The 20817-nt window shown below is 45.9% G+C and overlaps 1 long non-coding RNA gene and 1 pseudogene across 1 annotated transcript; one reads left to right on the top strand and one right to left on the bottom strand.

Moving 5' to 3' along the window:
- Positions 1–106: 106 nt before the first annotated feature.
- LOC116357778 (uncharacterized) lies at positions 107–11994 on the top strand. Its single transcript, XR_004205717.1, has 2 exons — positions 107–289; positions 11306–11994. It is a non-coding gene; the product is annotated as an uncharacterized LOC116357778 (long non-coding RNA).
- Positions 10420–14548, bottom strand: LOC109872290 (aquaporin-4-like; annotated as a pseudogene).
- Between the last annotated feature and the right edge of the window lie 6269 nt (positions 14549–20817).

The following is a 20817-nucleotide window of genomic DNA, read 5'->3' as shown; positions in this document are numbered from 1 at the left end:
GCGCTTACATCTATGCAAATCTATAGAGTACCACAGTATGAGTCATAATACCCATAAAACCTAGCGGTCAAACGGAAATGGTTCCAATTATTTTCCCACAGGGAATTTTAGAAACACTTCAAATAAGGGCTGTGTTTACCCTGGCGTGACGTTTTGATAACCATGTAAATCTCTCTAGGACAAGGCGACTTATCAATATTAGACTGTGCTAATTAGCTGCTAACGTGCCTATCATAAAGAACTAAAAATGCCACGATGATCTGGACAAGACTGCCGAATCGAGGCAAAGGTAATAATCTCTGGATGAACTATCTGTTAGCTAAATGTAGTAATGAATAAATTGTCATTTTTTTTTTAAATGGACAATTCTGTTACCTGTATTGTGCAGGTTTTACAGTGACACAGTACCTGTTAGCAAAGGTGTCAGCTAGGAATGACATGCAGGGATTTGTAGTTTTGCATGATGTCTACTTTGATGCTAATTAACATTTTCAAATCTGAAAGTAAATGGAGCCGAATATATTGATAAATGACCTTGTCCGGGAGAGATTTGGTTATCAAAACATCCCGCCATTATAAGCCTACACGAAACACAGCCCTTATTGTAAGTGTTTCTAAAATCCACTATGGAAAAAATTATTGGTGGAAACATTATTGGAACCATTTCCCTGTTTGACCACTAGGTTTTATGGGTATTATGACACCTTTACTAGGGGGCTCTATTCACCTTCACAGGTTTCAAATAATATGCATTAATTGATACATAATGTCAACTGCTGTGTATGTCCTTCCCGAACTAAGCCATTCAAAACACCAACACTACAGAGAAGATAGTTGCATTTGTGTAACAAGTGAGTGACTCATGGATACAAATCATATGAATAGTGATTGTTTGAAGATAGCGGTTTAGGCAGTTACCTTTTCAGTTTCCCATATACTCAAACATGCTAGATGTAGTCATCATACCATGATCTGTGTGGACAAACAAAGAATGTAGGAAACAAGAGAACCACAGTATCCAGGATGGAGTAGGCCTGTGCAGATAATTTGATGTACTCCATGTCACTCATAGTTTGGCCCCTCGTAACCATTCCCTCTGGCTGAGGCTGTATCGGGCAAATGACCAACTGTAGCAAATTGGCCACTGACCAACTCTGAAAGTCCCAAGATCTAAAGAGTGTTCGTCTGCCCATTGCATCCTAAAGAGATCATCACCAGAGATTGCTTTCGAGGAACGGCCAGGGCCAGCCATTCTTAACACATCCAGAGCACCGTTTTTTTTGTTATTTTTTATTTTTTAGCTTTCCACTGTTTGACCAATGTGTCCCAGGGGAAAACAAACATAGGACTAAAGTGTTACAATGGAGTTATTTGCCCTGGAGGTTGCCGGCTGGCGCACAAACGCCAAGCCTTGCATTTTCTATTTCCCCCATCCTCCTGCACTGTTTATTTATATATATTATTTTCTATCTTTGCAATCAGGCTGACAAACTGTAGCAAAACTGAGAGCACCCAAGGCCTAGAAATCTCATACGTTCCCCATTTTCCACACAAATGGAGCCAAGTCACAATGCGGCCCTCCGAATTCAGTATTAAAGATATACATTAGATGTTGTAGAAATGAAAACCAGCTCGCCAATGGTGATTTTTGAATACTCTTGCTTGGTGTTCGGGGGCCAGAAACAATTCCATTGTTCTAATACTCTGGTTGTGGGGTATGTTTTACTTGGAAAAGAACCTAGCTGCTGCAACAGCGGGAGAGCCCTGTCAAAGCTATATTTTGGTGGACAAATTAGTGAAATAGCTTGCAGATGTTATTTCGCCCCAAACAAACCTAGCCTGGCAACAGTGCCTGATGACATCATGCCTAAGGTTATACGTGCATGCCCTGTATGGAGGCTTGAGTTACTTTCCAACTCTCTGGAAAACAGTCAACTGAGCCACAGTTATACAAATCCATGGTTTCTTTGTCTGTATTCATTTTATCTCACAAATACTATATCACTTGTTCCCTTTTTGAGGCAGATGGCACTCTTTTTATTGGTCTAGTTCTTTCCAAAATATATTTATCCTCCTGTCTAAACTTTGAGTTTTCACTTGCTGAATTCCTCATAGCTTCTGAATGTGTCATCAGTGAGAAGTTAATTTGTTCTTCTTGAATCTTTAGGTCAGACTAGTGCGTACTGGTGGCTTGATCTCCCTTTCCCTCAGTCAGTATGCCCATGGCTCTTTCATTCTACGACAATACACTTTGATTTGATTTCACCAGCTCTCCCCATAGTTCTAATGAACTCAATCAAACAGTGGCCACAGCTATCCTCATTCAGAACATACTGCGATATCTTGCTGTGATGTAGCCTCAGACCACGTTAATGACTCTTGCTGTGCACACCACACCCCTGTAATGGCCCGTGGTTATGTAAGGGAGTGGGCTGGATAGGGAGAGGGTTGCAATTGTTCCTGAATCTGACTCAATCTGCCCTACGGCCATGTATAGTTTGGGGCTGCCTGCAGTTTATCATCAAATAGTATTTTTGGCACTGGGACATATAACTTTTAAGGAAGGCTCTGTTGCAACTAGCTTGTTTTGGTAAAGTGTACTGTGGAGTTGTCGTATGTTGGGTTTGGTATCATCAAGGTACTGTACCTAAAATGAAGAACCCTTTGACATGACTTGCATCTGCATGAAAATGTTCTCTTTTGTTTAGCCCTCATGATGGTTTCGATGGTGGAATATACCAGGAGTATCCTAGTAAATGATTACACATAGCAGCATACCCTCACACAATGTGGCTCTCCGGTGGTAGACAGGAGTGGTCCTATTCAGTCTGTTTGAGCACCTATCTTCACTAATACTCTGATCACAGCGACATACATCCATCCAGTTCTTCCCATCCCAAACCCAGCCATACAGCCAGCCCACCCACAGTGGACAGAAGAGGTAATGACAATGTAGTAAGAGGAAGAGAGGAGAGACAAGAGGAGGAGGGGGTTTGGTTGGGTAATGCTGGGAGGCTCTAATAAAATGTAATCCTATTACATGGTTCCCACTAGAGGGCAACAATAATAAAGGTTTTCCTAATAACATGGCAGTGCAGGCCAGACCCAAATGGAAACAGGTCCTCCGGTGAAGTCCCATAGTCCTACATATATCCTCTCATTAGCTACATGGCTGATGGGCCACGTTACACCTCCGAGGCCTCCGCGATATGGCTGTCGTGATGGCAATGTAAGAGTTAAGCCAAACAAATGTGTTTCATCAAACTAGAGTTTGGGTTGTTCTGCATAGAAGGAAGGGGGATGAAGGAGGGAGGGAGGGAGGGATAGGGAGTGAGGGAATGTGGGGTTTTGAACTGAGAGAAACCGAGCCCTGAGGAAACCAATCAGAGATTCTCCACCCTCTTCCTGTCGCTAAGCCACTGGGGTCTCAGGTGTGCACTACACAGGCTAATAGCGCTTAAACTTGATTGTTTGTCTTATGGTGTAGTCTTGGTTTTGTAAATTAGCGTTTAGAAAAAAATGTAAATCCAAATCGATGACAAACAAAATTGCAATGCGCAACAACAGCAGGCATAACAGTCCAATGATGAAGATGGCAACTCTCGTTATGATCATTCTGTAACTTGCTGTATGAGCTACAGGATAAACATGAGGTGCACTCTCTCTCCTAGATATGTGAGGTGTGCTCTTTATCCTAGATACCGGTATCCTAGAATGGCTGACACTGGTAGAACTTGGTCAATTCTGCAGCCAATGTTAACTAAAAATTGCCAATTGTGTGTTCAAAAGCTAATTTTGGCGTTATTTGACGAATGTGATAAATGCCAAATGAACTACGTCTCCCAGCATTATCATGCAAATGCAGCAAAATATTTATCCGAAGTGACAAGGTGAGTGAGGATATCAATCATATTCTCCCGACAGATTGAGATATTAAGTGAGCTAGTGTAGCAGTATTATGAAACTCAGAATAACAAAGGGTTATTTATCTGTGTTGCTGTTTGTGTGTGTGTGTGTGTGTGTGTGTGTGTGTGTGTGTGTGTGTGTATATGTCAGACAGAGAATCAGACAGAGAGGGGGAAATAAAGTGATGGAGAGAAAGAGGGAGAGAAGAAGTGTGTCGCATTCCTTCCTGTTCCTGTACCACCCTCCAACCCCAGAGCTGCAGACTCAAGGCGGTTTCGAGAATCAAACAATTTCACGCAGCTACTGGAGGAGGAAATGAACTGAGCCCAGAGCAATAATACAATTATACAAATGTTATTACAGACTCGCCTGCTACTGTCCTACTTTAATTCAAATTTGGGAACTCCAGGCGGCGCTGGTGGCAGAGACCTTCCTGAATAAATCAACATTAGCTTACTTCTAAATTATTAAGGAAGTGGGAGACTTTCTTGTTTATAGTATGAATTATGAAACAAGTGTTTTACGCTGTTTTTCTTCATGAATCCCCAAATATTAATTGCTAATGATCTTTAAGGTGTGTGTTTTATCTCTGTGCCCCCCTAAGTTGTATCGGCTGCTGAGAGGCATTTTGCATCAGAAGCTTTAAGTTTTGAAGATTCTACATACAATAAATGTGAGGAATGTTAGATTAGGAAATTAATTAAAGATAATGCCTGAGATAATGCCTTTCCTTGTATAATATGCATGATGTGCTTTATTGGTTCTGTATAGCACAAATAAACCTCTTTCAGTTTGGTGTACTGTAGGACAAATAGGTTTTGGTGCGTTTTCAATTTGTTCAATTTTTACGCTATTTTTCGGACATTGTTGTTGAATGTTATTTAATAATGCCTATCAGCCTTATAAACAAATAACGTTGATAAAAGCCTTGTCCAGGCCACCCTTGCCATCTCAAATAGGCATCAATATGAAATAAATTAAAATACATTTTGCCTAACATAAGACTTTAGTTTTATGAAAATGAAATCTTGCTGGTGGCTCATTAGGGATTTCATCACCTGAGCAGCTGAGTAGAGGTAGCACAAACCCATTATTCAATGTCACTTTATTTATACTGAACAAAAATATAATCTCAACATGTAAAGTGTTGGTTTCATGAGCTGAAGTAAAAGATCCCAGAAATGTTCCATACGCATAAAAAGCTTTCTCTCAAAATGTGTGAACAAATGTGTTCACATGCCGGTTAGTGAGCATTTCTCCTTTGCCAAGATAATCCATCCACCTGACAGGTATGGCATATCAAGAAGCTGATTAAACATCATGATTATTACACAGGTGCAGCTTGTGCTGGGAAAAATAACAGGCCACTCTAAAATGTGAAGTTTTGTCACACATCACAATGCCACAGATGTCTCAAGTTTTGAGGGAGCGTGCACTTGGCATGCTGACAGCAGGAATGTCCACCAGAGTTGCGCCAGAGACTTTAAGGTTAATTTCTCTACCTTAAGCTGCCTCCAATGTCGTTTTAGAGAATTTGGCGGTACATCCAACAGGCCTCACAACCGCAGACCACATGTAACCATGCCAGCCCAGGACCTCCACATCTGGCTTCTTCACCTGCGGGATCCTGAGACCAGCCAACCGGACAGCTGATGAATTTCTGCACAAACTGTCAAACCGTCTCAGGGAAGCCCATCTGCATGCTCGTCATCCTCAACAGGATCTTGACCTGACTGCAGTTTGGCGTCGTGACCAACTTCAGTGGGAAAATGCTCACATTCGATGGCCACTGGCATGCTGGAGAAGTGTGCTCTTCAATGATTAATCCCGGGTTTCAACTGTACCGGGCAGATGTCAGACAGCGTGTATGGCGTTGTGTGGGCGAGTGGTTTGCTGATGTCAACATTGTGAACAGAGTGCCCCATGATGGTGTGGTTATGGTATGGGCAGGCATAAGGTACGGACAACAAACACAATAGCATTTATTGATGGCAATTTGAATGCACAGAGATAACGTAATGAGATCCTGAGGCCCATTGTCATGCCATTCATCCGTTGCCATCACCTCATGGGTCAGCAAGATAATGCACAGCCCCATGTCGCAAGGATCTGCACACAATTCCTGGAAGCTGAAAATGTCCCAGTTCTTCCATGGCCTCCATACTAACCAGACATGTCACCACCCATTGAGCATATTTGGGATACTCTGGACCGACGTGTACGACAGTGTTCCAGTTCCCGCCAATATCCAGCAACTTCGCACAGCCATTGAAGAGGAGTGGGACAACAATCCACAGGCCACAATCAACAGCCTGATCAACTCTACAGTATATCACAAAAGTGAGTACACCCCTCCATATTTTTGTAAATATGAGTATATCTTTTCATATGACAACACTGAAGAATTGACACTTTGCTACAATGTAAAGAAGTGTGTACAGATTATATAACAGTGTAAATTTGCTGTCCCCTCAATAACTCAACACACAGCCATTAATGTCTAAACCGCTGGCAACAAAAGTGAGTACACCCCTAAGTGAAAATGTCCAAATTGGGCCCAAAGTGTCAATATTTTGTGTGGCCACCATTTTCCAGCACTGCCTTAACCTTCTTGGGCATGGAGTTCCCCAGAGCTTCACAGGTTGCCACTGGAGTCCTCTTCCACTCCTCCATGACGACATCACAGAGCTGGTGGATGTTAGAGACCTTGCACTCCTCCATCTTCCGTTTGAGGATGCCCCACAGATGCTCAATAGGGTTTAGGTCTGGAGACATGCTTGGCCAGTCCATCACCTTTACCCTCAGCTTCTTTAGCAAGGCAGTGGTCGTCTTGGAGGTGTGTTTGGGGTCGTTATCATGTTGGAATACTGCCTTGCGGCCCAGTCTCCGAAGGGAGGGGGATCAGGCTCTGCTTCAGTATGTCACAATACATGTGGGCATTCATGGTTCCCTCAATGAACTGTAGCTCCCCAGTGCCAGCAGCACTCATGCAGCCCCATACCATGACACTCCCACCACCATGCTTGACTGTAGGCAAGACACACTTGTCTTTGTACTCCTCACCTGGTTGCCGCCACACACGCTTGACACCATCTGAACCAAATAAGTTTATCTTGGTCTCATCAGACCACAGGACATGGTTCCAGTAATCCATGTCCTTAGTCTGCTTGTCTTCAGCAAACTGTTTGCGGGCTTTCTTGTGCATCATCTTTAGAAGAGGCTTGCTTCTGGGACGACAGCCATGCAGACCAATTTGATACAGTGTACGGCATATGGTCTGAGCACTGACAGGCTGACCCCCCCACCCCTTCAACCTCTGCAGCAATGTAGGCAGCACTCATACGTCTATTTCCCAAAGACAACCTCTGGATATGACCCTGAGCATGTGCACTCAACTTCTTTGGTTGACCATGGCGAGGCCTGTTCTGAGTGGAACCTGTCCAGTTAAACCGCTAGATGGTCTTGGCCCCCGTGCTGCAGCTCAGTTTCAGGGTCTTGGCAATCTTCTTATAGCCTAGGCCATCTTTATGTAGAGCAACAATTCTTTTTTTTTTCAGTTCTTTGCCATGAGGTACCATGTTGAACTTCCAGTGACCAGTCAGTATGAGGGAGTGTGAGAGTGATGACACCAAATTTAACACACCTGCTCCCCATTCACACCTGAGACCGTGTAACACTAATGAGTCACATGACACCGGGGAGGGAGAATGGCTAATTGGGCCCAATTTGGACATTTTCACTTAGGGGTATACTCACTTTTGTTGCCAGCGGTTTAGACATTAATGGCTGTGTGTTGAGTTATTTTGAGGGGACAGCAAATTTACACTGTTATACAAGCTGTACACTCACTACTTTACATTGTAGCAAAGTGTCAATTCTTCAGTGTTGTCACATGAAAAGATATACTCAAATATTTACAAAAATGTGAGGGGTGTACTCACTTTTGTGATATACCGTATGTGAAGGATATGTGTCGCGCTGCATGAGGCAAATGGTGGTTACCAGATACTGACTGTTTTTCTGATCCATGTCCCCTAATGTATTTATTTTTACGTATCTGTGACCAACAGATGCATATCTGTATTCCCAGTCATGTGAAATCCATAGGTTAGGGTGTTTTTTTCTGTTCAGTGTAGTTGGTCCAGAACAACTGTTGGTGTCTGTCTGGAACATCAAATGTACTGTATGTAATACTGCAGCAGAGGAAGGAGAAGGAATACTCAAGATATTTCAAGGTATTCACATATGTGGAAAGGTGACTGAATACAAGACTTTGCAATGGAATCTATTCATATCAGTTAAGGTTGAACACAAAACAAATCTCATTCAATTACACAAGCATCCTGTTAGAGCCGATTTGGACATATTCTTAAAAAAAAATAGAACATACAGAGCTCCATGTACGTTTGTGTAAATATATAAATTATGAATGTATATGATGAAATACTAGGTACCTTAATGATTTATATTTACCTGATTGAGATATATTCCTTTGTGATTAGTGTAACTTGGCCCCCCCTCTTGCCCATGTGGTAAAGTGTGTTAGGATAAAGGCAGGACGTTGGGCCTTCGGGGGCGGGGGAGTCCTAGCTAGACGCGGGAGCTGTATAGTCTTTTGACCATACAGACAGGCCATATTATGTATTTTTCACATCAAGTAATCTATGCTTTAAGGTGATTTGGATAACATTTTTTTTGTTTGATATAAGAAGAATAAAACTTTTTGTTGCACCATATCCCTGGATCTCATTGAATGTTTTGGCCGTTTGGAAACCCCTTTCAGGCTAGTGCAGTGGCTATGGTCAAGAGGAAAGGAAGCCACTACACATCCGTTTGACAATTTTGGCGGCTATCTACCTATGCTGTCCCCTCCCCTTCCTTCAACATTGTCCGATGATGAGCCAGCTCTGTAAATTAGTACTTGTGGCAGACAGAGCTCTCATTGTACCCTATTCCATGAGGAAATAGTCAATGGTCGCACTTAGATTTAAGTGCTAATTTATCTGGGCTATGAAGATGATATAGGGTGAGCTGAGAGACTGTTGGCCTGTGGACTTTACTCAGGCCCTGGAGGGATGCCCATAGGTTGGGGAGAGAGGAGCGGATGGGGAATGGGGGTTATGGTACTATGACCTACTGTCCAGCCTGCTTGGGGACTCAGGCCAATATCGATCTGAGCACAGCTTTCATATCCCTTGCAAATCAGCTAGAGTAAATTACCCTCTGTAATGTCATGAGGCCACTTAGGGTAGTTGTGTAAATGTTAGGTTGCGATTTTCTGTTGTTTTCAACAGGAATCAGTTCATGAACAGGGAATAGGACTCAAGCTGCCTTGTCTCCCTCACCTCCTCAGGCCTCAAAGTTCATTGTAAGGCTCGTGACTGCCCTCCTCTGGTCAACAGTCTAATGGCAGGTATTCATGAGACCATACCTTATTTTTCCCACAAAACTATGGTGCCCAGACGGTGACGCTGTTGGCATGTGTACGTACCTTAAACTGAGTTGGGGAGGGAGGTAGGGGGAGTAAAAAACTAACTGGTATGTGATTTAATCTTTAGTGTAACATGAGTTCTATTGCACTGTAAATGTGAGAGTTTAACTCCCTAGCTTTTCCTTTTGTATTAACAGTGGCACAATGTCATCCTAAGTCAACCAGTTCGTTTTTTATCACCTAGCAGTATATGCAGTCAGCTTGGCTTCTCTCCACATGAAATTGTCCCTGTTTTTTTCAAAGGAAATAAAGTGACATTGTGACAGATCACCTCTATTCTATATGACAAAGTGCCCCAACATTTCCAGTGGTGTTCCACTGATTGAATTATATGAACCTATAGTCTCAGAAAGAACACACATCATCCCCATACGTCTGGCTATGAGGAGACACTTTCTAGAGGGAGATGAGGCTATCCATCATGGCGGGTACTGTGCTTCTGTCACACTGCTGCTGTAAACTCCTTCTGCCCTACAGTGAAATGGTACATCTCTTCAGAAGCAATTCTCTGCTCAGGTTCTGGCCTTAAACTCCAACGTTTATTAAAAGCTGTATCATGAGAAGTGCTTTATGTCAGATGGAAAAACACTGTTGCATCTATTTGGTATATGATACGGTTATGGTTTGTGTTTTGTGAGGTACCAACAGAAGCCAAACAAAGGCATGGATATGTGCAGTACAATCACAAAATTGTTCACACTGAAGACTTGGAAATGACCATTTATTTCATGAAATTCTAAATCGGCACAGAAACGGCATTTAAGGTGCAGTTGTCAAGTATGAAAGTCTGACATTCAAATACAGTTGTCAGAAGTTTACATACACTCAGGTTGGAGTCATTAAAACTCGCTTTTCAACCACTCCACACATTTCTTGCTCACAAACTATAGTTTTGGCAAGTCGGTTAGAACATCTACTTTGTGAGCAGCTGAGTCATTTTTCCAACAATTGTTTACAGACAGATTTTTTTTCTTCTCACTGTATCACAATTCCAGTGGGTCAGACATTTACATACATTAAGTTGACTGTGCCTTTTTAAAAAGCTTGGAAAATTCCAGAAAATGATGTCATGGCTTTAGAGAGCTTATTATAGGCTATAGGAGTACGGACTCATTGTAAACGGCTGGAATGGAATATTTGGAACTGCATCAAACATATGGAAACATTCCAGCCATTACAATGAGCTCTATAACTGCTATTTGATGGTTTGTTTATGATCTGTTGCTACGCACTGAACATCTGTGTGTTAAGATAGATATGTTATAGGCAAAGCTTAATTGTTTGTCTTCACTGACCAATGTGCACTGAGAATGTAAAATAAGTACGAACAATATAGGAGCGGGCTGAAGATGTCCGACAGAACCTGTCCATCATAGCATTGGTTTTATAATGTACTTAACGACCATATGTAAATAATGTCTCTTATGCCCTCGTATACAATTTGTGACACTAATTCTCCCCAAAATAAGCTTGCCGTTTTGTCTCCAGTTACCAAATTCAGTGTGATGACCCATTGTAAATGGTTGACCTGGACATTTTTCCCTGACAGAAATCCCTGAAGTATAGTCTATTGTTATCATCCTGCGGTGTAGTAGAGGGCCACAAGAAAACAAATCTGGGCCAGAAGATGATGGGACAAGATTGCAGAGATCAATAGATTTCATATGATATGGGTAATTGGTTGGAGTAGAGTGCAAAGTTTTATATTATCCAGTTACCTCACAAATGTTGAGGAAGGCTCACCTCCATGTACACGAACACATCTACATTGCGAGGACATGCAGCAATCCTATTCTGCCTGAGAAGTGAGTTGTGTGGGTTAAGGCATGGGGGCTTGGAGTAGGGGGCTGCAGTGGTGGAGGACCCTAACTGAAAGTGTCTCTCTCTGGATCTCCCCCTGCTCTACAGGTTGGTCTCCCTCTTCCGTGCCCGTGGTAGTCAAAAGGATGACCATCCCGGAAAAGATCCTTCTTTTCCCCCTTCTCCAGGTCGATGTGGTGGATGGACGGTGGCTTGGTGATCAGGTCATCTGGTTTCCCCTGGTACACGCCGTTGCCCTCCACCTCCCTGTACTTCCTCGACGCTGGATCCTTCTGGAAGACGTCCCGGAGCATCCTCTTCAGCTCAGGGTCCGGGCAGAACAGGTATTCATAGAGGGCAGCCGCCATGATGCCACCCAGGATTGGACCAACCCAGTACACCTGCAATACAGATAAAAGGCAAACCCAGTTCAGACAAATATGAACCCATTACCACAGCGGAGGCTACCCCATTCTGACAGAGCTGCCATGCAGCTAAAGGTGCAACAGTCGTTGTTTATGGGCATCCTCAGTGGAGCCAGGTACCTTTTTTGGGTTCTGCCAGGTCAACCATGTTGTTCTCAAAAGACAGCAAACACCCGTCAGATAATGACGCCACTCTCAGTGAGAAGACCTATCCTAATTATATCCAAGACCCAGACCCTCCTCCCCTACACACACACACACACACACACCAAGCAGTTCCACTGTGCCTTGCTGAGTCAGTATGAACAGCTCCGTGAGAATTATTGCCCTGGATACAGAATTAAAGAAGCACATGCTTTGTATAGTCCGTAACACCTGTCTATGACTGGTCTGTGCTGTTCCTTTTATTCTGCATTAGCAAGCTACAAGGCATGCATCTACCTCGTAGCGAGGGTTATACATAAACTATTAATTAGGCATGCTTTAGGTGAGTATTTCCTTTCCAGTTTAACCTTTGTAGAACTCCCGTCCACTGTTGTGGGTGAAGACGTCGTTGAACGGCACTAGATAGCATCCTTCAGCTGCTCTGGCATGGTGATATGCCATCATTGCAATGTGACCTTACTGGGTTTCAAAATGTCCATAGTCCTGTAGCTGTAGCCCCCTCCAGCCCCCCCCCCCCATACTACTCTAGCCCCCCTTGCTCCTGGAGAACAGAGACAACCTGAACACTTATCACAAAATCACATCTAAACACATATCTGACCCTATATTTTAAGCAAAGAGTTTACCTTTCAACTGTTTTTAATGAATGATACACTGAGTGTCCAAAACATAAGGAACATCTTCCTAATATTGAGTTGCACCCCCTTTTGTCCTCAGAAGAGCCTCAATTCACTGGGGCATGGACTATAAGGTGTCAGAAGAGTTCCACAGGGATGCTGGCCCATGTTGACTCCAATGCTTCCCACACTTGTGTCAAGTTGGCTGGAGAACCATTCTTGATACACATGGGAAACCGTACCCTCTTCAAAGGCACTTAAATATATTGTCTTGCCCATTCCCCCTCTGAATGGCACACATACAAAAAAAATCCTTCTTTCACCGGTCTCCTCCCCTTCATCTACACTGATTTATTTTTAAAGTGGATTCAACATGTGACATCAATAAGGGATCATAGCCTTCATCTGGATTCACATGGTCAGTCTGTCATAGTGTTTGGTACACTCAGTGTATGATCAACAATGCTTCACAACATGGCAGGTCAGTTTTAACCATTTGAGATATGGTTTCAACACATGATACAGTTGTGTCCCTTATATTGACAAATAGAAACCAATGTCTTAGATATGGACTACCTGGCTTAGATATTCCCCCTTCACCGACAACTGTGTAGGAGTACAGCCCTTTGAGGGCGAGAAGGCGGCAACAGTTTCTATCTTACCCAGTGGTTTTCAAAATTCATGGTGGCGACTGCAGGCCCAAAGGAGCGAGCGGGGTTCATACTGGCTCCTGTGTATGGGATCTAGAACACAAAGCATGGCATAGAGGTTTTAACATGCGAGCACTGTAGAGAGAGGGAGAGAGGGAGACATGGAGCAAGACCTAGCCAGAGCTGACACAACACCTACAGTAGTGGATTGTTCCACTTGAATACATGATAATGATACAATGAAAGTATATATCATCATAGGGAAATGTATGCTGGTATTCCATAGATATACAGTACATGGTACTAGTTAGCATTGATAGGCATCTAGTGGCATGTAGGCAGCATATTGATAGTCAAGCTTTGCTATGACTAGAGGTAGGTAGCATGTCGTTTGCAGGACAATTAATGGGGTTTAGGTAGGTCCCTGATGATTGGTTGGCATGGAGGAGGATGCCCACGTGAGATATGAACTAATGTACTATTCCACCATTATGATGATTTAAAGAACAAACTACATCACCAATCTACATCAATGCCCTGTTTACATTTCCTTCCATAGTTGGTATTGAATTAAATACACTGTAATGTCTGACTCTTGAGGCCTTCAGGTTCGCTATAATCCTAGAGCTCTAACCACTACAACATGTGGCCTGACCCCTAATTGACCTAACTCAAGTTAGAGATAGAATCCCACTCACCGCGAACAGATGGCCGACGGCTACAGCGACTCCAATGGCGAGGCCAGCCGAGCCGTTAAGGTCAGAGCGTTTGGGGTCGCAGGTGGGGAACACGGTGAAGACCAGCTCGAAGGTGATCAGGAGCTCCACCAACAGGGCTTGGCCCATGTTGAGCTTAGGGTTCACCTGGGAAACGAGAGTAAGAGTTAGCCACAGTCGGTGTGTCTTCGTCTATGAATGAACAACTCTTTATGGCATCAATCCATACCAGACCTGGGTTCAACTAGTATTTACAATATTTTCAAATACTTTAGCTGTGCTTGATTGAGCTTGCCTGACGGAATAGTCCCAAACTAGTCCATAGGTGTCAACTCTGACTGTTGTTAGCTAGATTCTCTGATTGTAAGGCTAAACTATATGTCTTACCAGAGTCACTCCAAGGCCCCCTCTGACAGACACTGGTGTCACCAGGTAGAGGAGCCCTGCCCCAGTGATCGCCCCCAGGCACTGGGCAGCCAGGTAGAAGACACCCTTGGCCAGGCTCAGCTTCCTGGTCACCGCCGGGTTGACGTGACTGACACTGATGTGTCCGAAGCATTGCACCATGGTGGCGATGGTCAGACCAAAGCACAGCGAAATGAGGACCAGGTCTGCGGGGGGGAGGGTTGTCCGACTCGGATGCCCAGTTGATGGTGGAGCCCAGGCTGAGGAGGACGAAGATCAGGGAAGCTAGGTACTCGGCTGACACAGCTCTCCAGAAGTCCTTGGTCCAGATTCCTTTGAACGCCACCATGATGGGATGCTGGTTACACGCTGACAGGCAACTCCTGGTAAAATAATAATGAATTAAATGAAATGATTATCCCAGTTGAGTTATTCTCCATCTGTCTGTGTGCCTTGAAATCCACTGAACCCTTCCAGTGAAGGGAACTTGCTGCTGGGCACAACATTTACAACTCTAGGGAATGGAGTCAGTGGCTTCCCATAACACACTGTGCCAGGCAGCAGAGCGAACACTATGCTAAGGACATACAGTAGAGGGATGCACTATGCAATCAATGAGTTTATAATAGGCTATTTACAAATGGTTTATATAATTCAACAATGTAATACTTTCAAAGAGAGAGAGAGTGACTGACTGGAGAGAGAGAGAGAGTGTCTTACTGACTGACTGACTGACTGGAGAGAGAGTGTCTTACTGACTGACTGACTTGTTACATTTTTTTATTTGACCTTTATTTAATGAGGCAAGTCAGTTAACAACAAATTCTTATTTACAATGACAGCCTAGGAACAGTGGGTTAACTGCCTTGTCACGCTCTAACCACTAGGCTACCCTGCCGCCCCAACTGGAGAGAGAGAGTGACTGACTGACTGACTGGAGAGAGAGGGAGTGTCTTACTGACTGACTGACTGACTGGAGAGAGTGAATGACTGACTGACTGGAGAGAGAGAGAGAGAGTGACTGACTGACTGGAGAGTGAGAGTGTCTGACTGACTGACTGGAGAGGGAGAGAGTGACTGACTGCAGAGAGAGTGACTGAATGACTGGAGAGAGAGTGTCTTTCTGACTGACACTGGAGAGCGCGATTGTCTGACTGACTGGAGACAGAGAGAGAGAGAGACTGGCTGACTAGAGACAGAAAGAGTGTCTGACTGTCTGATGGACTGCAGACAGAGTGACTGACTGACTGACTGGAGAGAGTGTCTGACTGACTGACTGACTGACTGGAGAGAGAGAGTGTGTGTCTGACTGACTGACTGGAGAGAGAGAGTGTGTGTCTGACTGACTGACTGGAGAGAGAGCGTGTCTGACTGACTGACTGGAGAGAGAGAGAGAGTGTGTGTCTGACTGACTGACTGGAGAGTGAGAGTGTCTGTCTGACTGACTGACTGGAGAGAGAGTGTCTGACTGACTGAGGAGGGAGAGAGTGACTGACTGACTGACTGGAGAGAGAGAGTGTCTGACTGACTGACTGTAGAGAGAGAGTGTCTGACTGACTGACTGTAGAGAGAGAGTGTCTGACTGACTGACTGGAGAGAGAGAGAGTGTCTGACTGACTGGAGAGAGAGAGAGAGAGAGAGAGTATCTGACTGACTGACTGGAGAGAGAGAGTGTGTCTGACTGACTGACTGACTGGAGAGAGAGAGTGTGTCTGACTGACTGACTGACTGGAGAGAGAGAGTGTCTGACTGACGAGAGAGAGAGTGTCTGACTGACTGACTGACTGGAGAGAGAGAGTGTCTGACTGAAGAGAGAGAGTGTCTGACTGACTGACTGGAGAGAGAGAGTGACTGACTGACTGGAGAGAGAGAGAGTGTCTGACTGACTGACTGGAGAGAGAGAGTGTCTGACTGACTGACTGACTGGAGAGAGTGAGTGTCTGACTGACTGACTGGAGAGAGTGAGTGTCTGACTGACTGACTGGAGAGAGAGAGTGTCTGACTGACTGGGGAGAGAGAGTGTCTGTGTCTGACGGAGTGGCTGACAGGCTGGAGAGAGAGTCTGACTGACTGACTGACTGACTGGAGAGAGAGAGTGTCTGACTGACTGACTGGAAAGAGTGTCTGACTGACTGACTGACTGGAGAGAGAGAGAGAGAGAGAGAGAGAGAGAGTGTCTGACTGACTGACTGGAGAGAGTGTCTGACTGACTGACTGGAGAGAGTGTCTGACTGACTGACTGGAGAGAGTGTCTGACTGACTGACTGGAGAGAGTGTCTGACTGACTGACTGGAGAGAGAGAGAGTGTCTGACTGACTGACTGGAGAGAGAGAGTGTGTCTGACTGACTGGAGAGAGAGAGAGTGTCTGACTGACTGGAGAGAGAGAGAGTGTCTGAGGAGGGAGAGAGTAACTGACTGACTGACTGGAGAGAGAGAGAGTGTCTGACTGACTGACTGGAGAGAGAGAGAGTGTCTGTCTGACTGACTGGAGAGAGAGAGAGTGTCTGACTGACTGACTGACTGGAGAGAGTGAGTGTCTGACTGACTGACTGGAGAGAGTGAGTGTCTGACTGACTGACTGGAGAGAGAGAGTGTCTGACTGACTGGGGAGAGAGAGTGTCTGTGTCTGACGGAGTGGCTGACAGGCTGGAGAGAGAGAGAGTGTCTGACTGACTGACTGACTGACTGGAGAGAGAGAGTGTCTGACTGACTGACTGGAGAGAGAGAGAGTGTCTGACTGACTGACTGGAGAGAGAGAGAGGGAGAGTATCTGACTGACTGAATGGAGAGAGAGAGAGTGTCTGACTGACTGACTGACTGGAGAGAGAGAGAGTGTCTGACTGACTGGAGAGAGAGAGTGTCTGACTGACTGACTAGAGAGAGAGAGTGTCTGACTGACTGACTGGAGAGAGAGAGTGTCTGACTGACTGACTGGAGAGAGAGAGTGTCTGACTGACTGACTGGAGAGAGAGAGAGTGTCTGACTGACTGGAGAGAGAGAGTGTCTGACTGACTGACTGGAGAGAGAGAGTGTCTGACTGACTGGAGAGAGAGAGTGTCTGACTGACTGACTGACTGACTGCAGAGAGAGTGTCTGACTGACTGGGGAGAGAATAGAGTGTCTGACTGACGGACTGACTGACTGGAGAGTGTCTGACTGACTGACTGGAGAGAGAGCGACTGACTGACTGGATAGAGAGAGTCCGACTGACTGACACTGGAGAGAGAGCGAGTGTCTGACCTACTGGAGAGAGTCTGACTGACCTACTGGAGAGAGTCTGACTGACCTACTGGAGAGAGTCTGACTGACTGACTGGAGAGAGCGAGTGACTGACTGACTGACTGGAGAGAGAGAGACTGACTGGCTGGAGAGAGTGTCTGACTGGCTGGAGAGAGTGTCTGACTGACTGGAGAGAGAGAGCGAGTGTCTGACTTACTGGAGAGCGTCTGACAGACTGACTGGGGAGAGCGAGTGTCTCACTGACTGACTGACTGGAGAGTGAGAGTGTCTGTCTGACCTGCGAAAGAGTGTCTGACTGACTGACTGGAGAGAGAGAGTGTCTGACTGACTGACTGGAGAGAGAGAGTGTCTGACTGACTGACTGGAGAGAGAGAGTGTCTGACTGACTGACTGGAGAGAGAGGGAGTGTCTTACTGACTGACTGACTGACTGGAGAGAGTGAATGACTGACTGACTGGAGAGAGAGAGAGAGAGTGACTGACTGACTGGAGAGTGAGAGTGTCTGACTGACTGACTGGAGAGGGAGAGAGTGACTGACTGCAGAGAGAGTGACTGAATGACTGGAGAGAGAGTGTCTTTCTGACTGACACTGGAGAGCGCGATTGTCTGACTGACTGGAGACAGAGAGAGAGAGAGACTGGCTGACTAGAGACAGAAAGAGTGTCTGACTGTCTGATGGACTGCAGATAGAGTGACTGACTGACTGACTGGAGAGAGAGAGTGTCTGACTGACTGGAGAGAGAGAGTGTGTGTCTGACTGACTGACTGGAGAGAGAGAGTGTCTGACTGACTGACTGACTGGAGAGAGAGAGAGAGTGTGTGTCTGACTGACTGACTGGAGAGTGAGAGTGTCTGACTGAGGAGAGAGAGAGTGTCTGACTGACTGACTGGAGAGAGAGAGTGTCTGACTGACTGACTGACTGGAGAGAGAGAGAGTGTCTGACTGACTGGAGAGAGAGTATCTGACTGACTGAATGGAGAGAGAGAGAGTGTCTGACTGACTGACTGGAGAGAGAGAGTGTGTCTGACTGACTGACTGACTGGAGAGAGAGAGTGTCTGACTGACTGGAGAGAGAGAGTGTCTGACTGACTGACTGACTGGAGAGAGAGAGTGTCTGACTGAAGAGAGAGAGTGTCTGACTGACTGACTGGAGAGAGAGAGTGACTGACTGACTGGAGAGAGAGAGAGTGTCTGACTGACTGACTGGAGAGAGAGAGAGTGTCTGACTGACTGACTGACTGGAGAGAGTGAGTGTCTGACTGACTGACTGGAGAGAGTGAGTGTCTGACTGACTGACTGGAGAGAGAGAGTGTCTGACTGACTGGGGAGAGAGAGTGTCTGTGTCTGACGGAGTGGCTGACAGGCTGGAGAGAGAGTCTGACTGACTGACTGACTGGAGAGAGAGAGTGTCTGACTGACTGACTGGAAAGAGTGTCTGACTGACTGACTGACTGGAGAGAGAGAGAGAGAGAGAGAGAGAGAGTGTCTGACTGACTGACTGGAGAGAGTGTCTGACTGACTGACTGGAGAGAGTGTCTGACTGACTGACTGGAGAGAGTGTCTGACTGTCTGACTGGAGAGAGAGAGAGTGTCTGACTGACTGACTGGAGAGAGAGAGAGTGTCTGACTGACTGGAGAGAGAGAGAGTGTCTGACTGACTGAGGAGGGAGAGAGTAACTGACTGACTGACTGGAGAGAGAGAGAGTGTCTGACTGACTGAAGAGAGAGTGTCTGACTGACTGACTGGAGAGAGAGAGAGTGTCTGACTGACTGACTGGAGAGAGAGAGAGTGTCTGACTGACTGGAGAGAGAGAGAGTGTCTGACTGACTGGAGAGAGAGAGTGTCTGACTGAGGAGGGAGAGAGTAACTGACTGACTGACTGGAGAGAGAGAGAGTGTCTGACTGACTGACGAGAGAGTGTCTGACTGACTGACTGGAGAGAGAGAGAGTGTCTGTCTGACTGACTGGAGAGAGAGAGAGTGTCTGACTGACTGACTGACTGGAGAGAGTGAGTGTCTGACTGACTGACTGGAGAGAGTGAGTGTCTGACTGACTGACTGGGGAGAGAGAGTGTCTGTGTCTGACGGAGTGGCTGACAGGCTGGAGAGAGAGAGAGTGTCTGACTGACTGACTGACTGGAGAGAGAGAGTGTCTGACTGACTGACTGGAGAGAGAGAGAGTGTCTGACTGACTGACTGGAGAGAGAGAGAGGGAGAGTATCTGACTGACTGAATGGAGAGAGAGAGAGAGTGTCTGACTGACTGGAGAGAGAGAGAGTGTCTGACTGACTGGAGAGAGAGAGTGTCTGACTGACTGACTGGAGAGAGAGTGTCTGACTGACTGACTGGAGAGAGAGAGTGTCTGACTGACTGGAGAGAGAGAGTGTCTGACTGACTGCAGAGAGAGTGTCTGACTGACTGGGGAGAGAATAGAGTGTCTGACTGACGGACTGACTGACTGGAGAGTGTCTGACTGACTGACTGGAGAGAGAGCGACTGACTGACTGACTGGATAGAGAGAGTCCGACTCACTGACACTGGAGAGAGAGCGAGTGTCTGACCTACTGGAGAGAGTCTGACTGACCTACTGGAGAGAGTCTGACTGACTGACTGGAGAGAGCGAGTGACTGACTGACTGACTGGAGAGAGAGAGACTGACTGGCTGGAGAGAGTGTCTGACTGACTGGAGAGAGTGTCTGACTGACTGGAGAGAGAGAGCGAGTGTCTGACTTACTGGAGAGCGTCTGACAGACTGACTGGGGAGAGCGAGTGTCTCACTGACTGACTGACTGGAGAGTGAGAGTGTCTGTCTGACCTGCGAAAGAGTGTCTGACTGACTGACTGGAGAGAAAGAGTGTCTGACTGACTGACTGGAGAGAGAGAGTGTCTGACTGACTGACTGGAGAGAGAGAGTGTCTGACTGACTGACTGGAGAGAGAGAGTGTCTGACTGACTGACTGGAGAGAGAGGGAGTGTCTTACTGACTGACTGACTGACTGGAGAGAGTGAATGACTGACTGACTGGAGAGAGAGAGAGAGAGTGACTGACTGACTGGAGAGTGAGAGTGTGACTGACTGACTGGAGAGGGAGAGAGTGACTGACTGCAGAGAGAGTGACTGAATGACTGGAGAGAGAGTGTCTTTCTGACTGACACTGGAGAGCGCGATTGTCTGACTGACTGGAGACAGAGAGAGAGAGAGACTGGCTGACTAGAGACAGAAAGAGTGTCTGACTGTCTGATGGACTGCAGACAGAGTGACTGACTGACTGACTGGAGAGAGTGTCTGACTGACTGACTGACTGGAGAGAGAGAGAGTGTCTGACTGACTGACGAGAGAGTGTCTGACTGACTGACGAGAGAGTGTCTGACTGACTGACTGGAGAGAGAGAGAGTGTCTG

The sequence above is a fragment of the Oncorhynchus kisutch genome, linkage group LG27, assembly GCF_002021735.2.
Source record: "Oncorhynchus kisutch isolate 150728-3 linkage group LG27, Okis_V2, whole genome shotgun sequence".
Taxonomy (NCBI): domain Eukaryota; kingdom Metazoa; phylum Chordata; class Actinopteri; order Salmoniformes; family Salmonidae; genus Oncorhynchus; species Oncorhynchus kisutch.
Note: the sequence above shows the minus strand (reverse complement) of the source record. Positions and strands in the feature narration are given on the sequence as shown.